The following is a 22018-nucleotide window of genomic DNA, read 5'->3' as shown; positions in this document are numbered from 1 at the left end:
TGCCCATTCTTTCCAATACACCCAAAAGCCTTGTGTCAAGGGCAGATCTTTGCAGAAGAGCAAGAACCTTTACTGCAAACAGAATCAGATCAAGGAGGTTTGTGTTTAAAGTGACCAGCTCAAAAAAATGCATCAAATTCCCAGAATTTCAGACACTGTTCTATAAGGTCACCTCCAGAGAAAGAGGCAGAGCAGACAAATCCTTATGTCATTTAACTCCAACTTAGTCTGAAAAACACAGATTCTTAGAAGTATTTGAATTGTGCCTCAGTCTGCCAATACAAATGCATAGCTCTGCTCTGAAAACAAGCTGGGTTCACTAACCAGCAAGGAAACAACTGTGCTGGTTTTGAAAAAGGAACTATTGACAAGTGTTTATTATTACCACTAGTACCATGTATCACCTGCCAGCTGACTGACAAGGCAACACAGCACCCTATCCATCCCACTATGGTCTGAGAGAGCTCTGTCAACAAAAAGGATCAAATAAACAAGCAAAATGAGTATTCACTGGTAGCTACAAATGCATACTGTGAGAACCAAACTATGACAAACAGTGCAAAGGCTAAAGATTCATCTGCTGTAGAGCTTTCTTAAGACTCTCTTCCAGTTGATACGTAAGTAACTCAACACAAAACCAAATGTTTGTATGTACACATTTGGTTCAGAGTTCATCTTGCTCTCTGGGACTGGAGAACCACCATAGAGCACTGGGAAGCTCTTAAACCAGTAACAACATTTAAAAATTGTTAAGCATCAGAAAGCAACAATTTGGCGAGACCTAATCCCGCTCACCACGCTGCACAACAGTGATTTCAAACAGCTTTTGGTAGCCATGGGCCTATACCTCAGCCAAGTTGCTCCATACAAGATATGAAATCATATCACTGATTCCCATGATTCTTATTTTATGGAAGTACTCGAAACCACCTCAACATGTGTCTACAGATACACTTACTTAGCTGCAGTCAGTGTGATAAAGCTGCTCAGCTGAAGGCACGTGAGACACTTAGAACCGAGACCCAAGTCAAATTTTAAACTGATTTTTATAAAACTTGCTAAACAGCTAGACACTAAAAATCTTTTCCATTAAACTAGGTTTAAGTTATTTTAAAGCAATTTTCATCGTGTCCATTGTGGTGGTGAGAGAAGTTCAGTTTCCCACCTCCACCCCCCGAAACCATGGCAAAGTGTCACATCCATACGTCATTTTATCCGATGATGAAAACATCAAGTTTAGTTAAACTCCTCTGTGAACTACACCCTAAGGGAGTACAAACAATGACAGGGACCGACCAAATGAAACCATCAGGAAGAGAAATTATGAAATGCACAGTCAAGTATTCTCAGCAACTGACCCAAGATTACTCAGAAAAACAGAAAGAATAACCTCCAAAGTATGCTGCTGCTTCAGCAATCAAGAAGTTATGCAAAACCTCTTTTGTTTTGTGGACCAAAAAAACCCACCACCACCTACAACAACAAAACAAGAAGGAAAAAATCCTGTGATTTTCTTTTGGAATCACTAAGGATTTCAGGTACTATGATAAGCAATAGAAGAAGAATTTAATAAGAGATAAAGGAAGGGCAGATAAGACTTTGCATTCAGAAATACCTTATAATGGACAATTCAACTGCATTCTTTACAGTCCAGTACACTCTGAAGATGGAGACATCAGACAAGAGTTTGTTTGGACTTTATTAAAAACATCTGATTTGCATCACGGAATCTGAGTGGAAGGTTTTATTTATATAGATGTGAAACTGGTTGAAGAGCATACATAAGGATAATTCCATTAACAGATACATACCAAATTAGAAAGGGGAAGTAAATTCCAGAGTAGCAGTGATCCACAGGAGACCAAACTATTCTGAGGTATGTTTATGGAGAGGTGGCAGGCAGACACCAGGATATTTTGCTGTACCCCACACTGATGAGAAGCAACCTACTTGCATTTGCCTGGTCTGCACACACAGCTTGCTAAGAAGGACTGTGACAGAGATGATGTTTTAAAGGAATAACAACCTCAACACAAAGGGAACAGGACTAACCCAACTAGGAACTTAATATCAAAGTCCTCATAACTTTACGGGCCATAAGCAGAGGAAATCTTCAACCAAACTGCACAAGAATACTTTGAAAAAAAAAATCTATCAACCTATAGAAAATGCTAGAACACCTTAAAAAAGTTAGTAATAAAAAATAATACTGACAGTGAAGAATTCAGAAAAATCCCATAGACTCAGAAAGAATAATTGTTGGTCCTTTTACACTAAAAACATTGTTTTACATTGCCTCTGTCTCACAGCCTAAGAAGTCATTGGCCAAGATGACAAATTCCTCAAATGCTGTAGCATTTAAAATGCTATTTTCAAAAATGAAAGGAAGGCAACCACCTGAAGATACTTTCATTTTTGTTTCCTATTATTTCCTGAAAGATATAGAAGGAAAAAAATAAAGAATTATACACAAGACCCCACAGAAATGATACAAAACCTACTAAAGTGAATGAAATAAGAAAGAGGGAAAATATCCCTCCTCTTTCAGGTCTACAAACTTTTGGTTTGGGATAGTCACAGGGGAAAACTATTCTGTAGTGAGGGGAACACATCCTAATTGCTATGCTGGATCTCTGCTGTGAGTTTGTCACTTTCTCTGCCCACAGAGTAAAGGATAACAGTCTGTATATCACAAAAGTAAGAAAATGCAAACAAAAAAGGTTCAGAACTGGTATTTTGAGATTAAAGGGTTGACAACTAACCTCCAGTGAATCCAGCTGTGGCAGTTGATGTTACTGCTGCAACTGTCCCCTCTAAGCCTTTGCCAGAACAGCTGGCAGGAAGGAAACGTTGCCATGTCTCAAGTGCAGCTGATGCCAAGAAGACTAGACTAAAAGCAGAAGCAGGTAAAATACATGTTCCCTTTTAGATATGGTTATAGGGATAATAGCCTTCTGCCATGTTGCTGAGCAGATAGGTAGACAGCAATACTGGAAACGCCACTGCTCAGTCAGCTACACCTTGTCCATATAAATCCTGTTTTCACATTCAACTTAAGAGGCCTCCCTACACCAGAAAATGGAGACATATAGATATATATATAGTTAAAATAAAACTTAAATTAGTTTAAATAGTGTAACAACACTGGCTTGATCTTAGCAGACCAAAGTGTTTCCTTGTTCTACATTTTGTTGCTTGTACATGTAATAGTATTCACATGAATGACTGTACCTGTGTAAATATTAAGCTTTCCTGAGTAGACAAACTCTAAATTTAAAAGGTTGTCAGAGAACCTCCCCCTCAAAAAGAAAAAAACACCTTTAGACCTGGAAATTGTGTTTGAAGGCATTTCAGAGAAAAGCCTGTACCACATGCAAGGTCAGAGAAAACCAGACCAATAAAGGGCAGTAACTAGGCTCAAATCCAAACCCAGAGAAGCACAGTTCCCATGAGAATCCGGACAATCCAGAGTCACGGGAAGTCACTGCATACAGAAGGGGAATCAGCAGAATTTACTGGCACTGAGCAGTGTCCTGAAGTTGCAACCGGTGGAAGGCTAAATGCAAACAAGTTGCCAGGAGTAGGATTGCAGCCTCCAGCCCTAGAACTGGAAAAAAGATTTCTCCATAATCCCACTAAATACTCTCTGCCTCACAGGTCTGGCTGTACGTCCCTTATACATCTACTTAAGGCCCCCACGTGAAGCAGGGGGCCCAGCCTGCCTGGCCACTCCCAGTGAGGGCAAACAATCGGCTCCAGAGGAGACTCCAGCAGCGGCTTCCGAGGCAGACGTTGCATCAGCCAGGTGTGCAGGAAGCGGGGGAGATAAAGTAGCTGTTGATGAAGGGGCTCTCGGACGAAGGCCTCTTCAGGAATCCTGTGGAAAGGACGACAGGAAGGAGAGAGACGCTCCGCACACAGAACAAGCTTCATCGGCTTCAGAAAGCCTTTGTGCTGGGGCTCCGGACCTGGCCTTTCTCCCAGAGATGATGCAACACTGAGGAACAAGGTCTGTGCCAGAGAAAAGTATTCACAGGCTATGCAGATGGCAACGCGGCCAAAAGCTCTCAGATCAAAACACGCCAGAGCCCATCCAGGGCCGGCGAGCCCCCACCCCCCGGCCTCCCTTCGTGCCCCCCAGGTTCCTCCATTTCACATTGCCACCCCACTCCAACCCTGACCACAGCTTCGGGCAGAAAGAAGGACCTTGCGTGAGAGAGGAAGAAGAAAAAGCAGATTTTAAGGTACTGCAAAAATCACAGCTCATCCCCCTGATCTGCTGGAGGGAAGAGATGGGAGACAGCTCAAAGCCTCCAATCTGCCCGACGGGGATCCTGCCGTCACCGCGGCTTGCCAGCACACGCCTGAGCTCCCCAAACACGTATGGCAGCTCTCTGCTCGCCGGCAGCCTCGGCCCCACTCTCACACACTGTGAAACCACGCAGGGACAGCCTGGGCAGCCATGGCAACATCACAGTGTGGCAATTACAGAGCCACAGCTCCCGAGCGAAGGTTCAGCCTTGATTTCCATTACAGAACTCACTTTGACCCTTCCCCCTGTGCCTGAACTATCACCAAGTGCCCTCCCAGCTCCAGCCTGGCCTCTGCGGTTTGTGACAGCCAAGTTTATCAGCCTTGCAACTGGGCTTGAGATCATGTAAATACATTTTTCTCTGTATCATAAGGAAGCTATTCCAGGCTTATGTAATGCTTTTGTGTCTCATCTCAACAAACACCAGTTGGTCCAATGTGCCTTGAGTGGGAAACTGGGCTGGGAAAACACCTGCAACCTGCAGCGCACACAGCAAGAGTCGGATTCATTTACTGATTGAGCTGTGCAATCACTGTTAAGCATCAAAATCCAGTGAATTTTACAGGATTTCAGCAATCTTCAAGAACTGTGAGAGGTTTCAAAGCTCAGCCTGCTGCACTGTTCCACCACATCCCCTCCTCAAGGACATGTTTGTAGGAAATGTCACCAACTGTGACCCAGGCACCACTGCCGGTCTTGGTGATTTCAGACAGTTCTGAAACCTCTAGAAAATTCACACATATCCTGTAGATCTGCTTTTCTCAGCACATAACCTGTGAGAGAGCAGACAGAGTCATTAGGACGGTGGTGGAGAGCAATCGCAGAGGCCCAAAGGCAGCATGCAAGTCTCAAAGCCTTCTTGCCCATCTGGGGCTTCCACCCATTTGATGATGCTGAATTATGTTCAAGACATGTTCTTTATTGTGGTTCACATTGCTGGCTTACTTGCACCTCATGTTTTATTTCATTTTGGCACCGACAGGATATGTACTGATTCCAGAATGCAGGTACTGCCAAAAGGGCAGCAGGGCGTGCCCCAGCTCTCCTTGCTGGATCCACAGTGGACGTTCACCTGATTGCAGCATTACAGGAGCCAGATTTACAGAATAAGCTAGCAGCTGACAATGGCCTCAAACATTAAGCTTTAAGGAACACAAATGTTGGGTTGTTTTTTTTTGGTGAAACAAGGTAATCAAAGACTTTCTCTTGCAACCACAGAGATGAAGGTGCAACACTTATTCACAAAGCTCCCAAATACCTGCTTCATATCTGCTGGCAAGAAATGCAAAGTTCAGTGATACAGCACCAAGAGCCACGGTCATTTTATTTTTACTAGCCCATTTTCTGTTAACAAGATGCAAAGCAGGTAAGCCAGTTGAACACATTTTCAAAGCAGATGCAGATGACCAGAAATCAGCAGTCAAAAACCTGCAACCGGTGACTGAATAAAGGCAAAAGTCACTTCAACCAGATTTATTTCTGGTGACTTGCAAATAAATTAATAATTTCTTCCCTTGAGTAGAGCTTCTCTCAGTACATAATGCTGTAGCCAACCAGTGCTGGAGCTTAACTGCTTGTGGGTGGTAACGCAGGAGTACTGACATCAAACAGTTGGCCAAGAATGATCTTTGTAGAGCTCACACGAAAGCAATGCTGAGTGGTTCTGTAACACATCAATAAGGAAATGTTACCAGAGCCACTGCCTTTCTTGAATGTTGAATTATGAGCAGAGTAATAGGTTGAGGACATTTTCATGATTATGACAAATGCAACTAAGCCCAGGTAGGTACAACCACACAATGAAATCCAGAGGTTGAAATGTGGGAGTTGTTCATGGCTGAGAACCCTCCTCCAGCAGGTCATCCCCACCAGCCTCCAAATGCTGGGGAGAGGGGAGTGATGACACAGCAGAGGGGGAAGGCATGTAAGGGAACAGATTTCTTTACTGCTAAGCCTTCAAAACCCTTTTTATGTGTGGCACTTTCTGTGAATCGCTTCTGCAGGTTAAGACAGATGGGGCTGTCTGGACAAGGTGAATAGCAGGAATTGCTGCACTAGATCTCAAGGCTGGAGGCCTTTGCTTTACACTGTGTAGTGCCCCAACACGCTTCTGCAGCTTGCATCCCTTTAGCCCTAAGCAAGGAAACTTGCAGTTGCTAGACAACCTCCTTCCCACCTCAGAAATAGCTCGATTTATGTGACGTATGGATGGGCCCAACATTCAAAAAGCTACAGCATTTTGAGCTGCCTCTTTCTCAGGACACAGGAGTGTTTCCTTACTGCACAGCTGCAGAGATGAGAGCGATGGGGCTCCTCCCTGGCAGGATCTGAGGAGGAGAGGCAGGAATGCAGCCACACAGAAGAGGCAGAACAGCGCAGGTAGCTCCACGTCCTCCTCTGTGCAGGCAACAACAAGCACACACAGAGGCAGGGCTGAGCAGGAGACCTCTACCCGCACAAAGCAGCAGATTTTGAGAGCTACCAGAAAGGAATTTAGTAGTTCTGCATGTCTGCAGAGGCATCTGGAAAAAGGTAATCTGTGGAAATGCAGAAACTCAGCAACGACGGAGGGTGGTGGAATGGACAAACACAAGTGAAAAGTAGAAGAGTGAACTGCAGCCATTACCAAACTGAGTCACTCAGTTCCCCAGGTGAATTTATAAAGTGAGGGAGGAGCAGACTCACTGAAGTACTCTCATCTGTATGGCATGAAAACCAGCAAACAAATGCCATTAGAATACTGCTTCTGGTAACTATTTAGTAGTGTTTCAACATGAAAACACATTCCAACTAAGTCCAGTTAACTTGAGAGATAAAAAATATCCTACATTGAATAACCAAACCTATCAGGACAACTTATACTTGCTTTGCCACTCAGAGGAACTGTAATTATATTGCTATTGTGCAATTTCTTTCCGTACTGTTGCTAAAAAAGGATGAAAAAGATTTTAGACTTCTGCTGCGGTCAACTGGAATTCAGAAATGCTCATCTGAATATAGTGAGTGTACACAGTTACATCAGGGCTTCTCTGTAGAGGCTTTCAGAAAGCCTTAACTGCATCTTAAACATCTCAAGCAACACAGTATGGGAAAGAACCGAGTTCCAACGATGCAAGCCACAAAGCATTGAATTTCAGAGTTCCCTTCGCATCCTATGTGTCAAGGCAGTATCTAGAACCAGGTTAACTATTTCTCCTCTAAATTCAACCTTGCTTTGACTGCAAGCATGTGTATCTGAGCTTAAGCCAACTGATCGTGGCATGAAACCTTTGAAAGCTCTTAAAGTCCAGTGTCAGGAAAAAAATGAAAGTATATTTTCTCTGGAGAGAAAAGAGTTGGGGCTATTTTAAAAGACTAAGATGAGCATTTGCTCCTTCTCCCTTCCCTGTAAACCACTCCAATGTTTCATCATTGTCACTGCTAAGAAACGGTACTTCCAAGACTGAATTTGTCTAACCTCGGTTGATATTGCCATGCCTTTGTCAGCAAATCTCAAAAGTCCTTTTAGAGAAAGATCAAGTCTTCTCTCAATTGTCTTTTCAATAAGCTGAGTAAGTTGAGCTCCTTTAAGCCTCACATCATGAGGCGTATTTTCCAGTCCCTGGATCATTTCTGCAGCTGTCCTTTGAATTCTCTCCAAATACACTGGCATTCTTCTTGAAGCATGGAGACCAAAATTCAATTCCAGTATCAGTCTCAACACTGCTGAGTTTATAAGATTACTTATTTAGATTACTTATTTTTGCTTCACATTCCTTTCCCCCACTTTTTTTCCCCTTCTCTGCAATACGCCAAAGAATTGCATTAACCCTTTTAAATAAAACACTGGCAGAAATACCACGCAGAGGCAACTAACTGTAATGACCTTAAACCCCTCTGAGCTACTGCTTCCCAAAATGCTGTTTCACAATTTAGAGGTGGGTTTGCAGTATGGCTAACAACTGCATCACCTTGCAACTGGATGGGTTGAAATGTGACAAAACAGTTCACACTCTGTAAACAGACTTCATTATCCCATTAGTGTCTCTCGGACAGAAGTTCTGACAAATATTTTATGCTATCCAGATAACAAAATTCTGAAGAGCAGTAAATGAAAAACTGATTTAATCTCACAACCTCATATAAGGTTAGGTGTGTCCTTTCCAAGTTACAAACCCAGATATTTTAAATCTCCACTTTTGATGCTGTTTCTCTAGCACAACCATTTTTGCCATCAGAGCATCCTGCCTTCCTCAGGCCTCTTGCCCTCTCCACTCAAAACAAGCATGCCCTCCCCTGCCCCACCTTCCTACCCCTAGTCCACCTTACACAGAACACCAGAATAAACCAGACTGGAAGGGACCACTGGAGGTTAACTGAAACCCCCACCCCTCCCAAAAATAAGGCCAACTTGGATCAGGTTGCTCAAGGCATTGCTCATTCCTCTACAGGGCCACTAAGTATTTGCGTAACTATGCATTTTAAAGCCAAAACCAACCTTCTGATGATCTGACTTTGCACCTAACAAAGACTGGAAAAGTCTCACCTAGTCATTTCTATACTTGGCACTGCAGCTTACAAATAAGTAGACCACATTTGTCAAGCACAGTCCCCCTCACCTCTCCACCTCCTCCCCCCCAAAAAGTACAGATTTACCACAGTTCTTTGGGGGGAATTTAAAATCATGCAACAGACTGCAGCATAGAGGTCTCCAGGCAGCAGCAACCACAGCCATTAAGTCCTCACAGGGAGTACAGTACATTTGTAGTTCTTATGAGAAAAGTGTAAAACTTTTTTTAGAACTAAAGCTACATCAAACACTTACTCAGAAGCCTTTGAAGAATGTTTCAAACTACCCAAAGTGAAGCGCCAGCTCTAACTACCCCTCCCCCAAGGAGACTGTTCTTCCACTCCATATATAGGTGACTCAGAGATGTTAGCATCCCCAGTTTCATGAAACGTGTATTCATGGCAAATGTACTGATACAACTTTAAATGCTATCTTCCATGTCCACAGTGGTAAGATTTATCAGCAGCTATCTTTATCGATACATTTATTTGACAACACACTCACAGCATCCGTTTCCTTGACTACCTAGATAAGGATGTCCATCATCCCTTAACTGGCACAAGCTATCTCTCAACTCACACAGGCCAGATCCTACAAAGCTTACCAGTTTTTGCTTCAGTAACTAGACAGAATCTCTTCCACCCCTCCAAAAAAAATAGTACTTATATAAACAAAGGACTAGTGTGGACATATATTGATCCATACAAAAGCATGTCATAATAGTCAAGTTATCCCCTTTTCCTTCAAGAATAGCTATGTGAAATCAAAGCAACTAAGGGCAGGGCTGGATTTAATGTAACAGCATGAACTACACTGAAATTGGACATGTTAGCCAAGATCCTATGTTCCTCTCACCTTACATTCTTCCAAGTGCATCAATTTTTGGCCCTGTCAGTGAGGAACAAAATCTTCTGTTTGACTCGGGGGACTCACTCTTGTTCTCACGTTACATTCTCTGCTCCCCTGCCCAGGATTATCAGTGCTGTATTCCATGCCAACAGCAAGGAACCTCTTTAAACTTGGAAAAATTGTGGAATAGAATAAAAAAAATAATATCCCATCACATGAGTAAATGAGGCTTGACAGGATGATGGATGCTGCAGGTTCACAAGTACGAAGGCACTCCTAAGAAGATAGCTTGTGCCTGTTACAGCTCCACGTAAGCATAAAAGATGCTGGTTTGCCGCATTCAGGAGGGAGATGTTCAACTCCTTTAGATTGGACACATTTTATGTAAGACTGAAGATGACTAAGTCACAGCTGGACAGATTATGTTCTAGAAGCAGGCTATGCGCTCCTCCCTGTACCTTAAACAGCATCATTTCCTGATCTGCATCTTTTCTCCCTTCCCTTTCAAACATGAGATGTTGATTCCTCCCAAGAAAAAAAAAATAGCCAGAAAATATTCAGGTCACCATGCTTTAACCAGGAGGAATTTCACATGCACTAGTCATCATAGGGCTAATTTGATTTTGTCATTATGGAAAAACTGAGAACTATCAAGACCTCAGCTGGGTAACAGTTGGATGGGAGAATGATCTCAGCACAGGAGGAAAACAGCACAGAAATGAATTATCTTCTTGAATAATGCAGATAGACTTTGTGTGCACTAAGCATCCAAACACCATTTGCCAAGATACTCTGAAGGCCCCTTCACATAGTTTATCAGTCCTGATGGCTACAAATCAGTAGCAGCATTGTTCTTAACCCAAACTATCTTGTAGCCTTACAAAGCTACTGAAAACAAGCAGGAAAAATACCCTGGCTCACACTACCAAGCTTCCCCATCAACAACTCACACATAAGATTTTTCCCCACCTTTATCCACTACACAATGTGCTTCTCATCACACCTATTAGCAGTATTAAAACCATGGATTACTTTACTGAAAGGAATCAAAAGCATATACATAAGCAACACAGCACTACAGAACATGGATATGTGGGAAGAGGTGAGGACTGCTGTGGGTGAGGCAACTACCTCAAAAATCCCAAGAGAAGCAATTTGCACCACTAGATCAAGAGGCAAAGAAATCCATGTTTTACCCCCACACTGCCTGTAAGATGCCCTGTGCAAGTTAACTCCTTCTTTGTGCCCTATCAGTAAAATCAGAATACCACTTCTGAGATATCACAGTGTTTCTACACATGGAAGCTAGAGCTAAACTAATAGACTGAACCACAACAGAAGTGGGCACAAACTGCCCTGGCAGAACTGTATGGAAAACACACAGGAAAAAAACTGAAATCACTATGGTTATTTTGCTTGTTTAATGCATGGTGAGTACAGGCTAAGGACCCCCACACATCCTGGATGAGAGGCAGCACCAAAAAAGCAGGGATGATCAGTTTAACTGGAGGGATTTTAATGTAAATGAAATTACACCTTCTCAGTACTAACAGAACTCCACAGCAAGTCCCATTGTTCAAGATGAATTTTCACATTTTAAACCCACATACCATTTCAGTAACAACCATCCTTCTTAACAACTCAGGTAATTCTGTTTTACAAAATCCTGCAAAGTTTCCATCATTTTTCAAGTATGTGTCAAGGCCATTCATTTCCTCCCTCACAACCTTTTCTTCACATAAAACCGAAAATTTCAGGATTCCTTGCAAACGTTACCCAAACACAGTGACTCCCAAGGGAACAGCCCACTTCACTGTCACTCAGAAAAAGGAATGAAGCCTTAAACTCTGACACTGGAAGAGCAACAGAAAGCTACAAACTTTGCTTGCAAGAACAGCCTGCTCCTCGATCACCCTCTAGCCATCTCCACTCTGTGATAGGGTTTTGAAGAAGAAAGAAGGCATTTCTAGTCAAAGGATTTCACCACAAGGATCCTGGCTACATTTTCATACAGTTCTGCAAAAACTAGAGCAGTTACACTAACATGCCATTTCACTCCCACTGCTCCTTCAAGGTCCCCTTTTCTCCATGTGCAATTCACTGAATTTCTGCAGACAGCCCCAAGCTGTGCCCATGAAAGGCTTAACTAATGACTGCAGCTTTCAATGTATAGTCTCACTTTTAGAACATGCTAGCACTTTATTAATTTATAACTCCTATCCATGTATGTAAGACTTAAAAATACAGGAGCAGGAAGCAGGAACTGTCACACATTAATTTCACTCATGCTCTCTGGCAGCTTGTGGGGAAAGTCTTTTCCCAGTTTGTGAATTTTTCATCTTCTAACAAACTCTATATCTGAACTTTTTCTAAAGGATACTCTGAACCTGCAGTGGGTGAAGAGAATCCAACAAACAGTGGATTTGTGCCTCCAGAAGCAAGCACTTCTGTGCTCAGCCTCTTGAATTTCTCCAACTGACCCGCACAGAGTTCCAAGTGTTTCAGGAGCTATGCTCAAAAGGTAACAAGCACTGCTCTTCTAACAGCACTACAGCAGTTTCCACAAGTGTCTGTAAAGGATGCCATCAGCTTGGGACTTTGGCATCCAAGTGCCTCCTATCTCAGGTAGAGGACCCAAGAACAGCCACTCCAAATAGGAATATTACAGGGCAGTATCCAGGTAATTCTTTTACATATATCACAAGTCATCATTTTAACCTCAGCAGAGATCTTCCTGCTGACAACATACTCAGAGACAGGTTTGGAATGGCATAGCCCAAAATGTAGCATTTGTTCCTTGGTAAAACTTTCCAGCTTCTGCCCAGATACTGTCAGATAAAGGAAATGTCCCACCTCTGAGTACTTATCTGAGTGCAGGGGCAGGGGTGGAAACAATGCTCAGATGAAGCACATAGGAACTCTACCTACATATGTCACTCTACTGCTCACCTTGGTATTCAGCCACTACACTGCAAAGTCAGACCAGCTGCTATGGGCCATGAAGCACAACACAGCAAATCCTGCCTGCTTAGTTCCTTTATTGCAGTGTGACTGATTTGGGGCCATTTGTGAAGATTTTCATTAAATAAAAGATTCCCCTCAGCTGAGAGCTCTTGCTTATGAGACACACTGCTCACACCCAACGTGAATGTTCTGCACAGCACTGCGCCTTTGGAGATGTCATGACATGTTAACATTTAAATAATTTTACTCAAACTCAGAGAGCCAAAATGCTGCCTCAAGTTCTACTAGATGGAGTAGTCTCACAAGGTACAAAACCCAAAAGCCTGAGCTCACAACGAGCAGACAGAGCAACACACTGGGATTTGCAGTACACAGACAATTGCTCTATTCCAAATACATGCTGCTAGAAACCAGTTTTCCACATTAAAGGAACAGGATTCAAGTTTGTGTTGCAACTGGCCTTGGCTGAATTAAACTTTTGTGCTGTTCCATGTGCCCTCCTGCCTCTGCAAATCTTCAGCAAAGCTAGATGGAACTCATATTCTGTTTGAATTTTTACTAATGTATTTTTTTATATATAATTTGATTGACAATGTATCCTCAGTAATTCATCATTTTATACATGCTTGGGTATCTTGCAAGTCACCAATACTGGCAAGTGAATGCAAAATAAAGACTTTCTAACTAGCAGATAAAAATAAAGAAGTATAAGGAATCTTGTGAGGTACACTTATTTACATTAAATATATATTCTATATACACAAACAATGATTGTATACTAATTAACGTTCTGCCACCTTCCAAAACATCACTTAGGCTCTCTGCTGTATTTACTTGCTGCAAAAACATACCTACAAGGATTTGTCCTTTGGAAACATGTGCAGGTTGTGACACCATTCCACCATCACAGATCAGCATCACATTAAAATGTGTCTGACCAGCTTCCCTCGCAAGTGAGAGCAGATGAAGAGAAGACTACACCACCAATTTTCAAGCAGAAAACTAAATGTTCATCTAAAGAAAGCACTCCGTGCACAGCAACCAAAGGCACAAACCCAGAGTGCTTCACAGATTGCTCATCATGCCATGGATGGTAGCTCACTCTCCTTTAAAAGGAGCATGAAGTTCCAGGGGACAGTTTGAGCTGGCCACAGAGCGTGCAGCCACGGAAAGGCAAGAACCCTACTCCCCTTCTCTGGTCCCCACCACATCCTCTGCACTTCCACCCATATGCTCTTGCCTATTTATTTTGTGAGGGCTCTGGACGTTTGTCAAATCTCTTGGTGAGCCAATTCAGCTCACTATCTTGGCAAAAAAATAATCCAGCAAAACCCAAAACATAAAATAACCCCAACACAGCTTTCTGCTGGGTTAGCAAGCTGAAGGAGTTCAGAGAAGAGATCCAGCCAGAACCAGAGCTGGCAAACAGAAAAGGCAGAACTCCCCGCTGGGTGGGAGAGGAAGGGGGAGCAGAGCTTCCTCCATTCAGCAGCAGAGCTGTTGGATGTACTCAGCTGTCTGTGTAACTTCACCCGGAGTAACCTCACTCGCAGGGTGCAGTTCTGCAATAGTTTCAGGCTGACTTCAGCTGGCACAGCTTCAGTGCAGCCTCCCCATCCCTTTCTGCACTGGTTCTAATCTGACCCCACAGCTGAGCAGTTCAGGCAGAAGCCAGCAGAAAACTCTTACTTCCCAAAATGAAATGCACTTGTTTTCGTCACAGTAACCTCCCTGAACAGCTCACTAGTGGGGCAGGCATGTGCCAGAACTGAGCCAAAATCGGGAAGAGAGCAGGGCTGTGGCAGCAGCATATCAGGGCAGCTTTAATTACCACGGAACCGTATCACTAGTGTGCACCCAAAATCTGCACAAAGCTGTGCAGAGAATTACAGTGTGTCAGCAGTCAACACCCATTCCACTTTAACACACACACTCCTATGTATGAACAAACCCTGAGGTGGATATTAGATGAACTGCACAATAAAGCAAGTTTGTGGCAATCTCAGAACCTGACTTTCACCCTACAAGTATCCTTGTTCCCTAATAACCTCCAGGCCATCTTGAACCCCCAGCATCCTTGAAATTCATGAAACTACAAGACAACTTTGAATCAGAAAGCCAGTCTCCTCTACAGTCAGGCAGAGCCTACTTAACTTGATCAAGCAGTCGTTTTTTCTTCAAAGGTTCACTTGGGCTGTATTCATACAGGAAGCTTCCAGATCTTTGCTGAGGCAAAAGTTAATCTGCAGCCACATTACTGAAAGCATTCTTGCAGCATGATTATAAGTTATTTCAACCTAATGCCACCAAAACACAGGAAATAATTTGTTTTAGTGTCTTTAGTTCAAGGCCACATGAATGCAAAAGGTTCACGTAGTCTTCCAAGTATCTATAAATTGATACTGCAAGTCAGGTTGAGACATGCCAACTATTTTAAGGGCTCCATGCTGAACCTCCAGGGCACTCCAGTTCCCTAAATCACCGGTTCTTAAACTTTTCCCAGCGTATTCCTTCCTGCCTACAAGCAAGGGTAGACTCACCTCCTCACTTTCTCCAATAAAAACATTTGAGAATTGCTCCTTGGGAGCAGCTTCCACAACAGCATTCCAAAGGGGTACCAGTTCTAGAGAGTGACTGAGATCACTGTTAGAAGGCTGCAATTTGGGCAGAGGCAGAGCTGGGAAACAGGGCCACACTGAAACAGACTCTTCTGCTCCTATTCTCTGCACTACCTGGAGGTGTGGTAAGTCTCTTTTCCCCACCCCATCCTCTGACCAGCTATCTACTCTGCATCTCCCCCATTCTGCTCCCAGCAGCTGTGTCTTCCCCTCCTCCAGTCTGACAAACACTGCCATAAATTGGGCTTTCTTATCCAAATATTTCCATGCAATGCAATCCTCAAAGATCCTGTGACCATTTATTTTCACAATTCAATGTCTATGAAAATCCAAGAGACTGCACTGATACTAACTCGAACTCCTAGCTGCATCCTAACTTTTTTTTGCCCCTTTCACTCAATCATCATCATCAGGTTTGGTGGCAGGTCCTTGCAGTCATTCCCTATCAACAACTTGCATTTCAAACTGCTCACTTCAAAGTCAAGAGAATTCTTCTCAGTATCAAAACTTCAAACCATTTTTCTTGGCTGCTGGCAGTCACTGAAGAAGTTTTGTCCTGTAAATCAGCAAGGCTGCAGATGAAAACCCTGGTATGAGCTTTGTAAATACAACAGGAACAAGTCTGAGTCACTAAATGAGCAGCTACCAAATCCAGACAATATCTTCTTGTCAATGTGTATGATTGCAATTGTAATCAACCTCTAAATATGAACACATCAAAAGCTCCATGACCTTTCTATTCTAAAATTTCTTTGAAGTATTTCAGGGATTAAGCATTTTGGTTTTGAAACTTAACATTCTCTCTCAAAAGGCTGCTTGTAAATGGAGGAAAAAAAAATAAGATAAAAAAAAGAGGGGGAAAAAAAAAAGACACAAAACCCCCTAAGCTCATTTAGAACAGGATGAATAAGCAAAAAGTTTGCAGCCTTGAAAACTGCACAGATCTGACTGCTTGGGATACCTCCCCTTTGCTAAACTTAGCCCTTCCGTGACCCTCAGGGAGGAATGCAAGACCTGTCGACGTTATCAAGTTTACAGGGATTAAACTTTAGCATAAACAACGAATCACTTCTAAACTTCACTGTAAAAGCCAAATTCCTGACTATTTCCCAATGCCACTCTTCCCTGTCCCTCTCTCGTGGTTCTCACTTTTTTTTTTTCCTCCTTCATGTTTGGTGAATGTGGGACTATTAGATTCCTGACCACAAAAGAAATCACTGCTCCTGCTCACTAAAAGCTTGCCACTCAAACTGCTGACAAGTCCTCCCACATTTTTCCACCTTGAAGTCTCAGCACATCAGCACACCTTCCTGAACATTTCCCATATTGCTCATTAAAATTATTTGGTTGTGTGTGTGTTTGGTAGGAGGAAAATAAAACTCGCCAAGAAAGCTTTTATTTCTCAAATTTATTATTTAAGAATATAGTTTGTTTGTTCTACTCTTTAAGCATTTAAATTAGATTTGAGGATCTGAAAGTTGCAGATTTACAATTTAAACAACAATACTGACGCTCCTACAGGGCTTGTGGCAACAAAAACTAGCATTAAGGCTATTATTCATTGCAGATTTCTTCTTTTGGGCTACAGCTTTTCAAGTTCAGACTCATCAGTTGAAGTGAGGGAAAAATCCCTTTAGCTATTTTTGTTTCAGGAAAATAATACTTCACCACTAGCTGGGGTGGGGGAGAAGAGGGATGATGAACAAGAATCTCCTGATTTGTCGTGTAGATTGTCCTCAGAGACAAAGAGCATCTCTACTAATTATAGAAGGAAAAAAAAATTAAACTAGAAGCAGTTGAAAAACTGTTTCTCAGCATGCTCAGTAGGCATTAGCTGCGATTTCAGCAGCTTAGCAAGTCCCACCCCTGCGTGAGCTCAGCAGGGAGGCCAGAAGCACTGCACATTCTCCCTGCTCAGCAGGGACAGGGGCCGTCGCTTGGCTGATTTGCTACAGGAATACTGGAAAATTGCCCCCAAAATAGCAAATCCTGTGGAAAAAAACAAAACAAAACCAAAACAAGAAACCCCCTGCAACTTCAGTAAGGAATCAAGAAAAGAGAAAAAGCGAGGGGGGGAAAAAATTGTATCTCAACTCCCACAGTTTCAAGATGTTGAACTCTTGGCTGCATGACGGTCTGGGGCTTTAGCCATGATCAAAACAAGGAAAAAGTTTAGGCTAAGCCAAATTTATACCAAATTATCTCTTAATAACGCAAGCCCAAACTTATTATGCACTAACTCTTGCTACAAGTCAGTCATGAAAGCCAAAGGCTGGCTGTAGAATCTGTAACAGCTTTAACATCCATAGGTATTTTTCCTTTAATTTGGAAGAGAGGAAAAAAAAACAAACCACCAAACACCACAGACAAGTAAAATGCCACAAAGCCTTTATTTTAAAATCAAATAGTAGCTTGTTTCATAGGGGCAACCAAGACTAAATAGCTCATGTCCTACACATTTAAGCATACATTTAATGCTTTCAAGTACTGCTACTACATCTTGCATACATGAAAAACACCTTTGCCTCCTGCAGCCTTTCTCATCTACTGCACGTAACACAAGATTTCACTGGCAAGATTTCAGAGTTATCACACACAAGCAGCACCAGAGTAAGAGCACAAATGTGCTTCTGTGCTACAGTAACACTGCCACGAGAACAATGATTTTTGAATTTGCTAAGCTCTTGAATACTGATTGTATTTGATTTACTACTGCCAGAATAGATAGAAACATTGTTATCTCAACACATCATTCAAAACAAATTTGCAGACATCAGATCATCCTAAAATGGGAGAAAGAACAGACTGGTCAGACTAATAAATTACATGGCTGGGACATCACATATTTAGGTCTCCCTTGCACACTTCACACCTGTAAGTTTTAATTTAAAATGCCTTTTTTTCACTCTAGCAAACATTTGGAAGTTTCAAATTAGTGGCTGTTGGTTGCCTTTTCCCTCTCCCAAAGAAGAGCATAAACTTCTGCAGGTTCCAAGATGCCAGTTCAATCAAAGACATCTTGCTCCTATGGGCTTTTACAACTTTTCAAAATAGGATGTGGTTGTAACAGAGTCTGCTTTACAGAAAGGGATTTAAATATGCACGTGGGATCTCACCTCCCCACTTTGGTATGGGGAAATCTCAGACAACACTAGCTAAGGAATATTACTTTCAGGTCACTTGGGATATGATGGTAAAACAAAAAGCCAGCATCTTGTCAAAGCACTGCCAGTTATTCAAAGGATGCAAGGCAGCAGACTAGTTCCCCATTACAACACACAGAGACTGTAAACAAAGACTAAGGGGTCATGAAGACCATTTTATTAAACTAAGTTCATTGCTGTTACCATGTCCCTCCATGACAGACAGCAGGTCCTAAATTCAGCCCCAGTGCTAGATGCATTTTAGGTGGGTTAGAAATTGCTCACCCCATCTTGTGAAACAATTTGGGTGCTAGAGATCCTCAAATATAAAAGCTACTTGGACTGGCATCGACCACATGATTGCTGCCGGTCAAGCGGATTTAAGGGCATATTTTCATCTCTCTCACATTATTCTAGTTCTGGAATTCTTGCTGCAAGCTCAGAGTAATTCTGAGTTTGGAAACTCAGACCAGGGCAAGGGGCTCCCCGTTATAGGTGTCAGCTCACAAAGACAGCAGTTGTTTTCTAACGCTAACGTTATTTCCATTTGCCATACTGCATACCTCAAAGAACAGTTTCATCTTTAACAAATGCGCTGGAATACGCTGATAGCTCCAACCCCACAACTCAGTATCATGCAGACAGCAGCCAGTGCCAAACGGTTAGTTAAGCAGATAAGAAAGACACTCATTCTTCCTTTAGGGAGCGGGGGGGGGGGAGGGAAAAGCTATTGCAGTCAAGTAGACAGAGTGTAGATAGAAGCTGGCAGATTCCACAGTACATAGTCACGTCAAAAATGGCCTCCTGCAAACTGTTCCTACATCAAGCATTTGAGTCAACCAAACGACAGGAATCTTCCCCACTATTCCCAGGAGTTTCACCTCCCTACTCCACAGCAGAGCAACGTTTTCTATACATTTTGACATATAACCATGTAAAAAGCACAGAGGGTAAATTTTACTCTGCAGCAGAAGGACACTCCTCTCCCCACTTTCTGTTTCCAGTCCCAAAGTTGAGCTGGGCCTTTATTTTGACTGTTCTCTGGCCTGTGAATGGAAAATCCCTCCTCAGCACTAGCAGGCTGGTGTCTGCTGCACACACCCACTGCACACAGCAGAAATTCCAGTCAATAAGGCAAGTGGGGCCCAGGCGATGGAAGGGGAGGAAGGAGACATACAAACAATAAGAAAAGCATCTGGCTCTGTTACTGGCTGGAAAGGAGACTGGAGTTCAAACGAGACAGGACTGCAGTCTTCACCTAACAGTAAGATCATATCAATCCTCACTGTCCTACTTTTCACATGGCCCAAAATACCTGGAAAGGGTAACTCTGGGTCTCCAGCACACACTTCAATGCCATTCCATTAATTCAAGAACAGCAATTAAAGCAACTTGCTAGGCTTTTGTCCCACTGACCAAAACACACCCCTGCGTCTGCTTTGGGCCTGTGGAAGGGGCCCAAAAAGTAAAGCCCTTTGCTGAATGTGAGCCAGCCATGTCTCCACCATCACCACACTAATGGAGGCTGCTCTGCTGTCCTTCCCTGGAGATAGCAGCCAAGTCTACTGAAGCTTCTCTCATAGCAACCAGAGCTCCAGAGCCAACAGCAGCTGCTGTCACTGCCTTCAACGCTTACCCACAGGATCCAGAGCAATGCAACACCCTCCTCTCTGCACCTCTAGAGGGGAAAAAAAAAAAGCCAGAAGGCTGGTGACAAGACGACTTCCTGGGTCAACCACAAAAAGAAGAAAAAAAATAATCCTACTATTTCCCACCCAGGCAAAAAGGGAAATCTCCCATTTCTACTGAAGAAATAGGAAATTCCTTCTCTGAGCATTTAGGTGCTGGCAGTAACACCCAGTCGAGGGCTGCGGGGGGGGGGGGAGGTGGGGGAGGCTCCTGTCTGAAATCCAAGATGTACTGGCACACCATCGGAGACACCAACAGCAAGTTCTTCAAGACCCAGCTGCATCCTTCACAGGAGGAGAGGCACATTCACCTCCTTGCCCTGGCCTGACCATACCCTCAACACTCCATTACATCATGGCCAGAGCCCGCAGCAACCACCGCAGCCCTGCAGCACCCCGTGCCCTCTACAGACGTGCCAGAAACACACCTCCACCCCCCATAAAAATCCTGACCAGATGATCTGCGTTTCGGGCACAGCATCGCGACAAGGCAGGTCCGGGAAAGTGCTAGCTTTCCCCCGCACCGCTGCACCCCTCTCCCCGCTTTCCCAGGGCCACATGCGGCCTCACACCTCGCCTCCTTCCTTCCCACCGGGGACGGCGAGACGCTGCCCGCCGCCGCCTCTCCGCCAGACCCGGCGGTGAACTCCAGTCACCGGCACCCAAGGACAAGCCGCCGGGCGACAGTGACCTTGCCCGTTGCTGTTGGAGGCAAGGCGGCCGGGGGTCGGAGCGCGGCCAGGGCGGCTGGGAACCCACCCCGCAGCGGCCACGCGTGACGGACAGAGGAGGAAGCGCAGGAGAATCCGTGCTGCAGCCGACGGCGCCGGCGGGCCAGGAGCAGGGGCTTAAGGGGGAAGCCGCCTCACGGGCACCATGAGAAAGCAGAAAATACAGGTCAAACACCGTCTCCCCCGAGGCCCGGAGGGGCCGCCGGCTCGGAGCCAGCGGCGGCGGCAGTGGCAGGCAGAGGCGGCCCGGAGGAAGCTGCCTAGAAACGGACGACCCCAGAGAATCCCCAGGACAATAATGGAGGGAAAGGGGGCACAGAGGCCAGACTGCACCGGGGCTTTCCCGGCGCTCTTCTTCACCGACAAAGCCCTACGGACGGGCCCGTCCCCAGCCCCGCATTGGCCTGCCACAACCGTTCCAAGACCGGCCGCCGCGAGCTGGCGCGCCCCACCGGGACCGCCATGATGGCCCGCGCCGCCGGGCCGGGCCTCCCCGCGCCGGGTCGGGTCACGCCAGGCTTCCTGGGCCGTTGCCCCACCACCGCAACAAGGTCCTGATGTCAGGGTCCCTGAAGCAGGGCACGGAGAAGCGCCCGGCTACGACCCGCGCCAGGAACCCCCAGGGTCGTTCGCCCTTCGCTCGCCTCGGTATTCCCTCCCGCCAGCCCCCGGCGCTGAGCACGGCCAGTCCCCGCCCGCCCGCGCCTACCTGGCCGGCCCGTTCCCCGGGCCCCCGCTCGGCACTAGGCCCGGCTCAACGCCACGGCGTCTCCTGAGCAGCCGGCGGGATCAAGCCCTCGGCGGCGGCCGCAGCACCAGCCCCTCCCCCTGGCAGCAGTAGCGGCGGCTTCTCCCCAGACCGGGCGGAAACGGCACTGGGCGCACGGGGATCCCCGTCGCCGGCGCCAGGGGCGCCCCAGACACGCCCACTACTGCTAACCGTTGGCTGCAACGGCGTTATGCCCCGCCCCATCAGACCTCCCGCAGCCGTGAACGCCCCGCCCTTCAGCTCTTGCCATTGGTGGTCTCGCCGCTCGGTCCCGCCCGCGCTCCCGTCTCATTGGGAGCTGCTCATCCGCCCTGCCGCTCGCACCACGGTCTTGGCTTCCCATTGGAATGCGGAGCTGCCAGTCGGCGGGGGAGGCAGCCGCCAGCGTCGACGAG

General features: G+C 44.9%; 1 protein-coding gene across 1 annotated transcript in view; it reads right to left on the bottom strand.

Moving 5' to 3' along the window:
* Positions 1–21733, bottom strand: part of SETD5 (SET domain containing 5) — a 73241-nt gene extending 51508 nt beyond the window's left edge. Inside the window, exon 1 of the mRNA XM_068154143.1 lies at positions 21564–21733. The gene's annotated coding sequence lies outside the window, so the exon portion shown is untranslated. The remainder of the gene's footprint in view (positions 1–21563) is intronic.
* Positions 21734–22018: the final 285 nt, after the last annotated feature.

This window comes from Melanerpes formicivorus, unplaced genomic scaffold, assembly GCF_026170545.1.
Source record: "Melanerpes formicivorus ecotype bairdi unplaced genomic scaffold, bMelFor1.0.p_v2 SCAF_28, whole genome shotgun sequence".
NCBI classification, from domain to species: Eukaryota; Metazoa; Chordata; class Aves; order Piciformes; family Picidae; genus Melanerpes; species Melanerpes formicivorus.
Note: the sequence above shows the minus strand (reverse complement) of the source record. Positions and strands in the feature narration are given on the sequence as shown.